The sequence below is a fragment of the Pongo pygmaeus genome, chromosome 5 (genome assembly GCF_028885625.2).
Source record: "Pongo pygmaeus isolate AG05252 chromosome 5, NHGRI_mPonPyg2-v2.0_pri, whole genome shotgun sequence".
Taxonomy (NCBI): Eukaryota; Metazoa; Chordata; class Mammalia; order Primates; family Hominidae; genus Pongo; species Pongo pygmaeus.
The window spans coordinates 86,452,026-86,465,070 of record NC_072378.2 but is presented as its reverse complement, the minus strand read 5'-3'; positions in this window follow the sequence as shown (position 1 = coordinate 86,465,070).

Sequence of the window (13,045 nt, the reverse complement as noted above, 5' to 3'; positions counted from 1 at the left end):
GTCATGCTACCAAATTTTTCTTGGGAAAATCATCAGTGACTTTGTATAATAACTTCCAACTTCAGAGGTTGATTTTCAGTTATTGTCCCCTTCATCAATTTTAGCATTGCTTACCAAAAGTCTTTCTTAAACTTTCTCTACTTTTGGCTTTCAGAACGCACCTCTGCTGGTATTTCTATCTCTTGTACCATTATGTTTAAATTGCCTTTCCTGACTTTTCTTTCTTTGAGTGCAGTTTAGGTATTGCTGCTTATACTTAGAACCTCTAATATCAAAAATTCAGCAGACCCAGCCAATGCTAATAATGAGTAAAAAGCAAACTTGAGTAAATAGAGGTAAGTGCCTGGATAAGAAGACTGAAGCATTCTTCTTTTTTTTAATGGAGAGAATTGGACAGAAGTTTCTAATGCTTATCTGACATTATAAATGTAGTAGAAATGCAAAGAAGACTTTGAAAGAGGAATTAACTGGAGGACAATGATCTTAGGTGAAGTAGTATAATCTATTGTAACAATAAAGTAATTTTTAAAAGGGAATACTGGCTGGGCTTGGTGGCTCACGCCTGTAATCCCAGCACTTTGGGAGGCTGAGGTAGGCAGGTCACTTGAGGTCAGGAGTTTGAGAGCAGCCTGGCCAACATGGTGAAACCCCGTCTCTATTAAAAGAAAAAAAATACAAAAATCAGCCAGGCATGGTGGTGAGTACCTGTAGTCTCAGCCACTTGGGAGGCTGAGGCGTGAGAATCGCTCGAACCCGGAAGGCAGAGGTTGTGGTGAGACGAGATTGCACCACTGCACCCCAGCCTGGGCGACAGAGTGGGACTCCGTCTCAAAAAAAAAAAAAATTACCATAAAAATACATCTAAAAAGAATAGAAAAGATAGCACAAAGAGAGGTCTTGAATATAGACAAACTTAACCCAGGATAGTAAGGTAACACAAAGCAGTGAAAAGAATAATAAATTATGTGGCACTGTTCACAATAGCAAAAACTTGGAACCAACCCAAATGCTCATCAATGATAGACTGGATTAAGAAAATGTGGCGCATATACACCATGGAATACTATGCAGCCATAAAAAAGGATGAGTTCATGTCCGTTGCAGGGACATGGTTGAAGCTGGAAACCATCATTCTCAGCAAACTAACACAGGAACAGAAGACCAAACACTGCATGTTCTCACTCATGAGTGAGAGTTGAACAATGAGAACACATGGACACAGGGAGGGGAACATCACACATTGGGGTTTTTTGGGGGATGGGGGGCTAGGGGAGGGATAGCATTAGGAGAAATACCTAACATAGATGACGGGTTGATGGGTGCAGCAAACCACCATGGCACATGTATACCTATGTAACAAACCTGCACGTTGTGCACATGTACCCTAGAACTTAAAGTATAATAATAAAAAAAGAAATTAACAAAAAAGAAAACAATTCAAAATCCTCACATCATATGTAAATTACAACAAAATTCCAAAGGGTGAAATAGTTAAATGTAAATAATTCAGGATAACAATAGAGAAACATTTGGGTATATATTCTCCAATATTTTGATAAGGAAGAACTTTTAAGCACTAGGCTTGGTATTTAAGGACATTTGGATCAGTAATTCTTTCTCCTTTAGCATCCAGAATTATAGAATTTTAATCACATTCATCATAATGTAAGGCAAAATGCACAAGAATATTTTGTTATTTTATACAAGTCTCAAGTTCTTCCTCCAAAGCTCCAGTGTAACTTGTATTCGTTTCCCTTGACTCTCTAGGATGGCAAAGTAGAAAATGCTGTTTCTCTTATGCTAGCCACATCACTTCCCTTTTCTGGATTCTTATCCTGGAGATTTCTCTTCTCTGATTACTTTCAGCCCTAAAATACCTATTCATTGTCACCTCTAACTTTTCCCTCCATTCATATGCTACAATAGGCTACACTATATTATACACTTTACTGTTTGGCAGTGTGCTTGGTATACAGGAGTTGCTCAATAAACACTTATTGAATGAGAATTTTCCAACCATATTTTAAAATCATTTTTTAAAAAATTGGCCCTTGAGTAGAGTTAACAATAATATATTACATCGTTTTAAATAGCTAGAAAGAGAATACTGAATATTTCCAACCACAAAGAAATGATAAATGTTTGAGATGATGGATAGGCTAATTACCCTGATATGACCACTATGCATTGTTTGTATCAAAACATCATTATGTACCCCATGAATATGTACAAGTATTATTTGTTGATTAAAAAATAAAATTAACCACCTCCCAAAAAATGGGCTTTCAAGTATTATTCTTTAGCTATTCTTCTGCTCATTCTTTTATTCATGAAGTAGTGGAGAGCTGCATTAAAGTAATGGTACCAGAGATCATGAAAAAGGTTAAGTATAATTTCTGATTTAGACAACTAGATAGAAGAAGTACTAGAGTTAAATTTTGAACCTGTTAAATTTGAGGATGCAGCAGGCCACCCAGCACAGTATCTGGTCAGCAGCTGGAGCTAGAGATAAATTTTTTTTTTTTGGGAGGGGGGTCCCTAGGAATTGGCCTTTATGTGCATTTTGTGGGCTAGTTCCTCAAGCTGCATATCAGCATGCTTATCCCCAGGATATTCTTTTATTCATCTCTCTGAGTTTTGTTGTTCTCTAACATATTTTTAATTTTTCTTTTTGGACCTTGTTTGCCCTTAAATCTTTTCAATTTATTACTCACCCAAAGCTATTCACAACTCAGAGAAAGAAAAATGTTCCTTTGATCTTTAGTCCCTTGTGACTTTTTCTAACTGACCTGTATGAGGGAAAAAGATGCTCCACTCTTTTTCTTGGCCTTGGAAGTTTTTTCTCTTGTATGAAAAAGGAGACTTCGGTATTGCCAAGACACTGCTCTCACTGATCTAGCTCTTTAGGCCTTGTCATTCAGCAGCTGTAATGACCATGTGCAGTGCACTTTCTTACCAAAGCCCCAGAAAAACATCTGCTATCTGTCAGACTTGGCTTCTGCTGGAGAATTATTTAAACCTTTGTTTCTTTTAAACTTCCCCAACACATTTGGTACACAATAAATATTGAAGAATTAACAAAACGTGGTAGAGTTTTTTTTTCCTACAGGAGAAAAAAACATGTTGAGCAAATGCTAGCTGCTTTACATATGTTATATTTAATCATCACAATCAAAACGAGTTTAGGAGATGGACATTATCATTTCCATTTTACAGACAGAGGCAAGGAGGAGTGCAGGTGTAAATACTTTGCCTGATGTCACACAGGTAGAATGTGGCTTAGCTGAGGCTTGAACCTGTGTCTGTACTAAGGCCTGTTCTTTTTCCATCCCATTGCAGTGTGTTCCAGGATGGGCTAATAGAGCTCCAGCGAAAGCTGGATTATGGGAGTGAGTGGACTGCGTGTGGGAGGAAGGAAGAACTCAGGGTCACTAAAGGAGCAGCTTCCTGACGTGGGAGTATTTGGCAGGGTGAGTATATGTGGGGTAGACAAATCACAGAGTTCTTTAAAATGGGTTTATTATTTGTTTTTATTAATAATATTGTTAGTTTGTATAGAAACTTAGAATTTTCAAAGCACTTTCCCTATCTTCATAAAATCTGGCAATTCCAAATAATTTTCTTAAAAAAATACTGTTTATGAAATAACCTATTAGGTGATGATAACACTGTTACTTTATAGTTATTTATTATTTATTTAAATAATTTATTGAGGGATAACTTATATAACATAAAATTCACTCATTGTGCATGTACAATTCAATGATTTTAGTACGTTTCTAGAATTGTGCAGCCATCACCACAGTCTAGTTGTAGAATGTCTCTATCACTCTAAAAAGTTTCCTCATGCCCATTTTTGGTGAATCTCTACTCCCAAAACCATCCTAGGCAACCACTGGTATGTTTTATTTATTTATTTGTTTGTTTATTTATTTTGAGATAGAGTTTTGCTCTTGTTGCCCAGGCTGGAGTGTAATGGCGCGATCTCGGCTCACCACAACCTCTGCCTCCTGGGTTCAAGTGATTCTCCTGTCTCAGCCTCCTGAGTAGCTGGGATTACAGGCATGCACCACCATGCCCGGCTAATTTTGTATTTTTAGTAGAGACGGGGTTTCTCTACGTTGGTCAGGCTGGTCTCAAACTCCCGACCTCAGGTGATCCGCCCGTCTTGGCTTCCCATAGTGCTGGGATTATAGGCATGAGCCACCGCACCCCACCTGTTTTCTGTCTTTATAAATTTGCCTTTTCTAGGCATTTCATATAAATATTCAGTCTTTGCATCTAGCATCTTCTACTCAGTGAAATGTCTTTGGATTCATCCATATGAACCATGTACCAGTAGTTTCTTTTTTGCAATTGCCAAAATGTTTTCCATTTATGGATATGCCATACTTTTAAAAATCATTCATCTGCTTGTGAACATTTGTATAATTCTTTACCTTTAAATAGCACTTTGTAATTTACATATCACTTTGACATTCATTATATTAGTTCATCCTCAGGAACCATGAGGAAGAAGTGAAGACAGGTTGTTATTCTCATGTTATGACAATAGGATGATAATAGAGGCTGGCATTTATTGAACTCTTTCTATTTGTAGCACTGCTATAAACATATTTTATGTATTGGCTCATTTAATCCCTGCATCATCCTTGTGGGGAAAAAGCTATTATTGTCATCGTCTTTTATATTGGTAGGCTGTTATGAAGAGGTTAAGTAACTTTCCCAAATCTGTAGCCAGTATGTGGCAAACTGGGGTTTGAAACCAGGCAATCTGGAACCAGCATCAAGGCCTAGAGAAGTTAGAAGATGACATGTTCAAGGCCTTTTAAGTGGTTTTATTTTCTTTTTCTCTTCATATATACATAAATGAAATTTATAAATTTATTTATCAGATCCCAGAAAATTTTAGAGAAATTAGACACCATAGACATTAGTATACAGTGTACTTCTTTATGTACAGATGAAGGATGAGAGCTTTTTTATGTACAGAGGAGGTTTAATGTACAGTGTACTTCTTTATGAACAGATATGGACTGAGAAAAGCATGGTCCAGAGTCACATGCCTGGTCATTGATAGTGCCTGGATTAGAATCCAGTTCTGCTGACTCCAAAGTTAGTACTTTTGTCATTAGCTTGCTGCTTAAAGATTTATGCAAAACCTTGTACAAAGATTTATACCAAATATAATGGGGATATTTAGGATCCTGGGAGAGAGAAAAGGGATGAGCTTGTATTGAGGGGAGGGCACTGAAATGGGAAGAAGCATGAAAGACATATACTTGCTTTTTTTGAGCTTGGTGTGCAAAAAATGCATGTGTGACAGGGCCCAGACTTTCTTCTGTTGCAACAAATCCTTGGATTCATAGGTGACTGGGCCAGTATGAGAATTCCACATAGATCCTGTGTCTGTACAGAGGGAATTGGCCACAATCTTTCCAAAAAAGGCTTGGCATTGAAAAAAAAAGAGGTCTTTAAATTTAGCTGTTTCAGCTTTTGAAAACTATTATCAACAAGTACTTCCTCAAGTGAGTCTCTGGAAGGAAAATGGATCAAGTGAGTTTCCCATGAGAGCTTCTTTCAAAATTTTAGCTCTAGGAACTTCAGTGATCATAATTGCAGTGGTGTTTGTGGAATCCTGCAGTATCTTACCTTTCTCTTTGAATTAACGACTCCTTCCTCTCTCCTCACCTTGTGAGGAACGGTCCCAGGTGTTATAGCTGAATGGTCCCAGCCTTGGGATATGGTTTAAGCCTCAGGGCTGTGTTGCATGTGGAGGGAGGTGTGTACACCACCCAGCATTGGGAGAGATTGCTGGTAGGGAACAAAGGCTGCAGAGCTGCCTCTCCCCAAACTCCAGGCTCCACATACACCCCAGCTTCAGCGCATTGCTTGACATCCCAGGCTCCAGAGACATAAATTCAAGGCTTGGTTTTGACCTTCCCATATTCCATTTTAAAAATATTTTTTAAAAATTATACTTTAAGTTCCAGGATACACGTGCAGAATGCACAGGTTTGTTACGTAGGTATACATGTGCCATGGTGGTTTGCTGCACCCATCAACACATCATCTAGGTTTTAAGCCCTGCATGGATTAGGTATTTGTCCTAATGCTCTCCCCTCCTTGCCCCCCACCCCCGACAGGCCCCAGTGTGTGATGTTCCCCTGCCTGTGTCTATGTGTTCTCATTGTTCAACTCTCAATTATGAGTGAGAATGTGCAGTGTTTGGTTTTCTGTTCCTGTGTTAGTTTGCTGAGGATGATGGCTTACAGCTTCATCCATGTCCCTGCAAAGGACATGATCTTATTCTTTTTTATGGCTACATAGTATTCTATGGCCACATTTTCTTTATCCAGTCTATCATTAATGGGCATTTGGGTTGGTTCCAAGTCTTTGCTATTGTAAATAGTGCTGCAATAAACATACATGTACATGTGTCTTTATAGCAGAATGATTTATAATCCTTTGGGTATATACCCAGTAATGGGATTGCTGTGACCTTCCCATATTCTTTTCTTATGAAGGAAAGGCCTATTCAGAGACTTGGGTTACTCATGAAAACTATGGGTTTCAAATGTGAAGGTGAAAAAAAAGTAAATAGATTAATCCAGAAAGACAGTTTGAATACAAACACCTGAAGATCTATAACAGACCTGTTGAGAATGGATGCAGTGACTTCCCAAGGGTTTTGTCTTGCTCTCGTGCATATCACCTGATTGACTGGAGGGTTGGGGGGTGGGAGTTTCTTATTCTTCAACAGAAAATTTCCACACACTGATTTCAGTTCAACAGCCTGACTACTTTAAATTTATTTTACTGGTAAGAAAAGGGGTGGATAGGGAACAGGCAGCTTTGGGAGGAGGAGGAGAAAACACTTGAGGAGGGGATTTCATTCACTACCCTCTATTATTTCTGGATACCCTGGAGCAGTGGTTTCTAAACCTGTCTAGGCATCAGAATCATCTGGGGAATATGAAACAATGAAATGAGACAAAACAGAATCAGAGCCCACCCTAAACTTACTGAATCAAAATTCCTGAGACTGTGGCCCAGGAATTTGGTTTTTTTGAAGCCCGCCCAAATAATTCCTTCATCTGTTAAAAAGAAAATCAAAAGATTGCTGAAGACTCACATGCAATGTGTTTTCAAAATGGTGATTTTGTCTTAGGACAGGTTTTCTCAAACTGTTCATATTATGCAGCCCTTCCTTTACTCTGTCAAACATTCAGTGGTTGTGTTAATGTGCTCAGGCTGCCATAGCAAAATATCATTGAATGAGTGGCTTCAACGAAAGAAATTTATTTTCTCACAATTCTGGAGGCTGGGAAGTCCAAGATTAAGTTTCCAGCAGGGTTTAGTTTCTGGTGGGGGCTTCTCTTCCTGGCTTTTAGATAGCTGCCATTTCACTGTGTCCTCACATGGCAGAGAGTGAGCTCACTGGTATCTCTTCCTCTGTTATAAGGATGCTAGTTTTACTGGAACAGGGATCCACTTTTATGGCCTCATTTAACCTTAGTCACCTCCTTAAAGGCCTTATCTCCAATATAGTCACATGGGGCTTAGGGCTTCACCATATGAATTTTGGGGTGGGGGGGCGCATAATTCAGTCTATAACGGTGGTCTCCAAAGCCAATCTTGCTGTCAACAAATGAGATTGTCAACAACAATAACAATAAGACACACACATACGCATACACATAGAGTGTTTTCTAGCTTTTTTTCATTACTGTTTTCTTCATTACTTTGTTCTTTTCTTAGTATTGTTTTAAAGTTTTCAGAGGGGAAATTTAAAAATCAATGACATCAAGAATCAGTGGTCTTTAAAAAGTGTCAAAGTGATACAATCAATTGTTGAGCAGGACATATTAGAGAAGTCCTAGTAGTCTAGAATAATGGAGTAGTTCAACTGCCTTTTGACTCTTGGACAGTTTCACAGACCTATATACTTTTATAATTTGTTTAGTAATTAAAGTTGTCATTTTGTAATTCAAGTAAAATGTTTTAAAATTAGCATATAATTAAAGATTATTTTATGAATTTCTTTTTAATAATAACCATAATATACACGTCATAGGGTTGGGTTCCTCCTTCTCCTGCCGCACCCAATTTCAGGAGCTTAAAATATACCAAAATATGGGTAACTAAGGAGGCCTTTTAAAAGCAATTTAAAAGGTGCTAAAAAAGAGACAGAGGCTTTCTTTTGTTTTGAAGCATAATTATAAATGGGATATGTCAAGAGAAGGTCTGCTTGAACAGTTTGAAGGTTCATCTTTTCTCATAGATAACCCAGTCTGGGCCAGACCCTAATTGGAGTTCTTCCCATCCTATCCCACCCCACCTCTCTCATGTCTGGAGATGCAGAAGAGAAAAGAGATGGGCAAAACTGCTCTATAAATAGGTCAAGCCTATTTATACTCTTCTTGGTAAGCAAAAGGGGGTAAATAGACTTTGAGATTTAAAGGAGAAGAAAAGAATGAGAAGTTCAAAAACAGATGGGTTGTCTTACTGAGGAGAAGTTGGCTATTTGAAGTGGCTTAGAGGCTCTAAACTGAAAGCTCCCTCTTCCTACCAGGCCTATGGAGAAGCTTCCAATGGAGAAGTTGAGTAATTTGGAGGCATGCCTCCCAAATACTCCCTGGGGCCTCGAGTGGGAACACAAAAGTAAAGGACTATTCTTCTGGACTTCTTTTGCTTTATTTATTTATTGTTTATTATGCATGTATGTATTTATTTAGGTTATTGAATGAGACCTCCACTCTCTTTCGCTATTAAATGTGTAACATAGGTTTACATTATAAGGACAAGTTGTGACTTGTTTTCTTTTAGCTAGTGAGTCACCACTTAATTCTTTAAGTTAATTATGTAAAAAAAGCATGATTTGTTGAAATGGATTTTATAATGACATATTATGTTATGCTTGGTTTAAAATATTGACTAAAATTTAATTATATGTTGTGACCTAAAAATGGATCCCAAAGGCTTTCATGATTGATGTTGGAATTCTTGCATTTGTATTAAAAAAAAACTCCCTTATATTTTTGTGTGTGCATGTGTGTGTGTGTGTGTGTGTGTGTGTGTGTGTGTGTGTGGAGGGGGGCATTTTGCATCTTAATAATGAGACAGAAAGAAAGGTTTAGGCTGTTACGTGCAACCCTTTTCTCTGCAAATAACTCAATGCTGTGAGAGTGGTTATTCTCAATAAGTGAGGGATCGAAATGAATTTAATATCACAATATTTTCTTGTTCAAACATCAGCTTTTACTACATTATAGACATTTTGATGGCTAGATGAGTGCAAATTATGCATCGGAAAAAACTTAAAGACAATTTAAAACTCTCTTGGGATATGGTGGCTAGTTGTTCTCAGTTCAGTAAGAAAGCAACAGAATGACTGTGATGGTCATACCTGACATTCATCAATCATCATTTCTATGCATCTGATAGGGCCTGGAGGCCTTCAGACAGTTCTGTTCTTAAGTACAAAAATTTAAGTAGTTGTTTTGCTTATTGATTTAGGGAAAGTAATAATCGAAACAGGAATCATAGCTGTCTTTAAGGACGTGAAACCCAAGAATGACTTCATGAAAGAGAAAATGATGAGCCAGTGAAATTTGTCAGTGTGATAGTTGTAAGAAGATAGAGGCCTCACACTCTGGGAGACTGGTAATGCTTCATCAGTCATGAGAAATAAATTTTCTGTTACTTTATGCTTACAGCAGGCAAAAGAAGTACCAACCAAAGCAACTTATATAGAACTTGCATTCTAAGTGTGTGCACCACTTCACATGGATTTTTTTTTCATTTAACTTTTCCAAGGACACCCAGAGGAAATTCTTGTTATCTTTTATTAACTGCATTTTATGATAAGGAAACTGAGGCCAAAAAGGGTAATACATTGCTCAAGGTCATATTGCTAGTAAGTGCAGGAGACAGCTTTCAAAGCCAGGCATCATGACTCTAGAATATGAGCTCTATGCATACTCCAAATGTCATTTAATATGTAAATGGAATGTCAAATTTTATTGAGTGCATTATATGTGCTGCAAAGGGCATGAGGCAAGTTCCAGCGTGTCACTTGGGGCAGGTGGCACTAATGAGTGGCAAGTCGGCAGTTTTGACACTCCTCTTATTTTTCTAGTATTCTGTGCTTGGCCTGTGCTTCTGCAGGGGATCTCCACTTCCCATTGCTCTACCTTTTAATGGGGACAGAGTATGAGATGCCTGGTAAAATAGGAGAAAAACGGCTGTTTAAGGCATGTTGGGAATCGTCAGCTGCCCAGAACCTAGAGACTGTTGGGGGTATCTGTCCCATGAGAAGTCAAGTTCTGGTGCAGTTCCTCCGACTGGGAAAAGGGAAAGCTATTGGTTTCAACTAGCTCATTGCTGACTGTATTAGTTTCCCAGGGTGCTATAACAAAGCAACACGAACTGGGTGGCTTAAAACAACAGAAATACATTCTCTCACAGTTCTGAAGGCCAGAAGTTCCAAATCAAGGCATTTTCACATGATGCTTCCTCCGAGACTTTGGGCAGAACCTTCCTTGCCTTTTCCTAGCTTGTAGGGTGGCCAACAATCCTTGACATTCTTTGATTTGCAGCTGTATCATTCCAATCTCTGCCTCTGTTGTCACATGACATTCTCCCTGTGTATCACTGTCTTCACACGGCATTTTTCTCGTCTTGTAAGATCACTAGTCATATTGGATTAGGGACCACTCTAATGACCTCATCTTAATTTGATTACATCAGCAAATAACTTATTTCTGAATGAGATCACACTCACAGGCATTAGACACTGTGACTTTAACATATCTTTGTAGAGGACACAATTCAATCAATAACACTTGGCAACCCAGGAAGAGCTCCTAGGGTTCTGCACCAGACAATCGTCTTTGTCTCCTTGTTAACACAGCATGGTAACCTGCTAAGAAAATGGTCCCATAATTTAGGCAACATTATTAGTCAAACAAATCTTTAAACTAAAAAAGAAAATGTCCAGTTAATTTCTGCTTGAGGGCTATGCTTTTTTTTTAGGAGTAGGAAAAAGGAAGAAAAAAGATAATCAGAATTATCATCTTCTTTATAAGCTTAGACCAGGTTGGTTAAGTGCCTGAGTTCGGAAGGGTTTTTCTATATCTATGAGAATACAAATGCAGGAATTGTGGAGTTAAAATTCTTGTCCTTAGTATAACCTTGGACATTGATCTTGATGGTACCACTGAAAGGTTTCCTCCTTATTTTTAAGCTTTTACCAAGTCTCTGCAGTGTGCAGGAGTTCCAACAGAACAAATAAGATACTGTCCATCTTCAAATGGCACTCACCCTTGTTTTCCCTTCAGAGGTAGAAAAATACCAGCAAAAACTATCTTTGCCTTTGGGCAAACATAATTTAAAAGGATATAGTGTACCAAATAAAAGAAAGGTGAGAGATAAACAGAGAGAATGAGAGAGAGAGAGAGACAGAGAGAGAGAGAGAGAGACAGAGAGAGAAATTCTAGCAAATAGTAACATTGCTGTTGTATTCATGTTAGTATATTCTGTTGCTTAGAGAGATACTGATAATATATTTTTTGTTTCATTATTTTTTAGTACTTTTTTTTAACACTTGAGTTCATTTTTTGCTCTAATCCCCTTTCAAAGCAAGGCATAATGTTCTTTGTCTTTGACTCAAGTTCATAAACTGGCAGATCAAATTTATAATCCAGAGCTGATGGTTTAAAGGCTGAGATAACTGCACTGATGTGGAAGGTTGTTTGCTAAACCACCTGAGACTGTACCACATTTCACGATCACCTTGTCTAAAATTTAGAGGAAATTCTAGTACATTACCAGGCGAGGTAACGCAATCTGATGGACATAAATGAGAATGAGTAAAGACAATGTTTTGTGTCCTGTTTCTGTTAAAGCTTGCAGAGAGTATATTATAAAAATTGATGAAAAAAATTCAAAGTTGCTTAGGAAGCTTAGAAGAGCCTCTGTCTATGTTTATTTTGGCATTTTCAACACATTCATAGTCACTTAACTATGTATTTGGACAGATTTTAATCTCGATGGATGAGTCACAGATCTGACTCTTGTTGCTCCTTGATGCATTCCAGTGCTGATCTACCATGAAACAATCAGGGAGAGGAAAAAGGCAAGGTTTAAAAAGTTCTCAAGTGGCAAGGATAATCCATCATATGCAACCTAAGTCTTCAAATTGGTATTAGTCTAATTCTGTAGAAATACAAATGGAAGAGTTTTTCCAAACAAGCAGAGGTGACTCTGTTTTACCCCTGCCATCCCTGACTGCTGGTGAGTACTAAAGGGGCTTGCTAGTTTAGTCATCAACTTACCCCATTTTGCTTATTCACTCTCCTTAGTTGAACTTGTGCTGTTTTTTGAGTCCTGGCTGACTCCCTGGTTTAGTTTGGGGCATTGCTATATAACTCTTACTAAAACAGTGTTTTCAAACATCACCCATTGTTCTCTAAGAACCCTTGTTACTTATAGGACAAAGTTAGAATGTTTTTACTTTGTACGCAAGTCCCTACCCAACATGTCCCTTCATTTATGCCTGAAGCTTCTGTGAAACCAGTCCAGCTTTCTATGTAGAGGCCACAGGACTTCTCACAGCCTATTGTGTATGCTGTTTATACTGCTTGAAATCATCTGCAGTTAATTTAAGTTCTACCCACCCCTCAAGCTTCACCTCCTTCATGAGATATGTAAGAGCTATCTCTGAAATCTAGCTTTGTGATTTTCTAACCTAAGTAATTTATTTGAAAAGACATAGATGTATTTTACATTTTTTTCTTCCCTTGACAAGTATCAAAGACCAGCATTAAAATATTTTGACCCAGAAAGTATTAAAGGTTATGAGGTAACATTATGTTGGTCAGAAGGGTAACCCAGAAGAATGCTTCTGATTGAATTAACTTGTCATTAGTCTAGCCAACAGCAGCTAGACCTCCTTAGGAGAAAGAAAACCAACAACAGATTTCCTTCCTTTCAGTACTTCTGATATAACTGCTTTAGGGTAGACTATTGAGTGCTAGTGAGC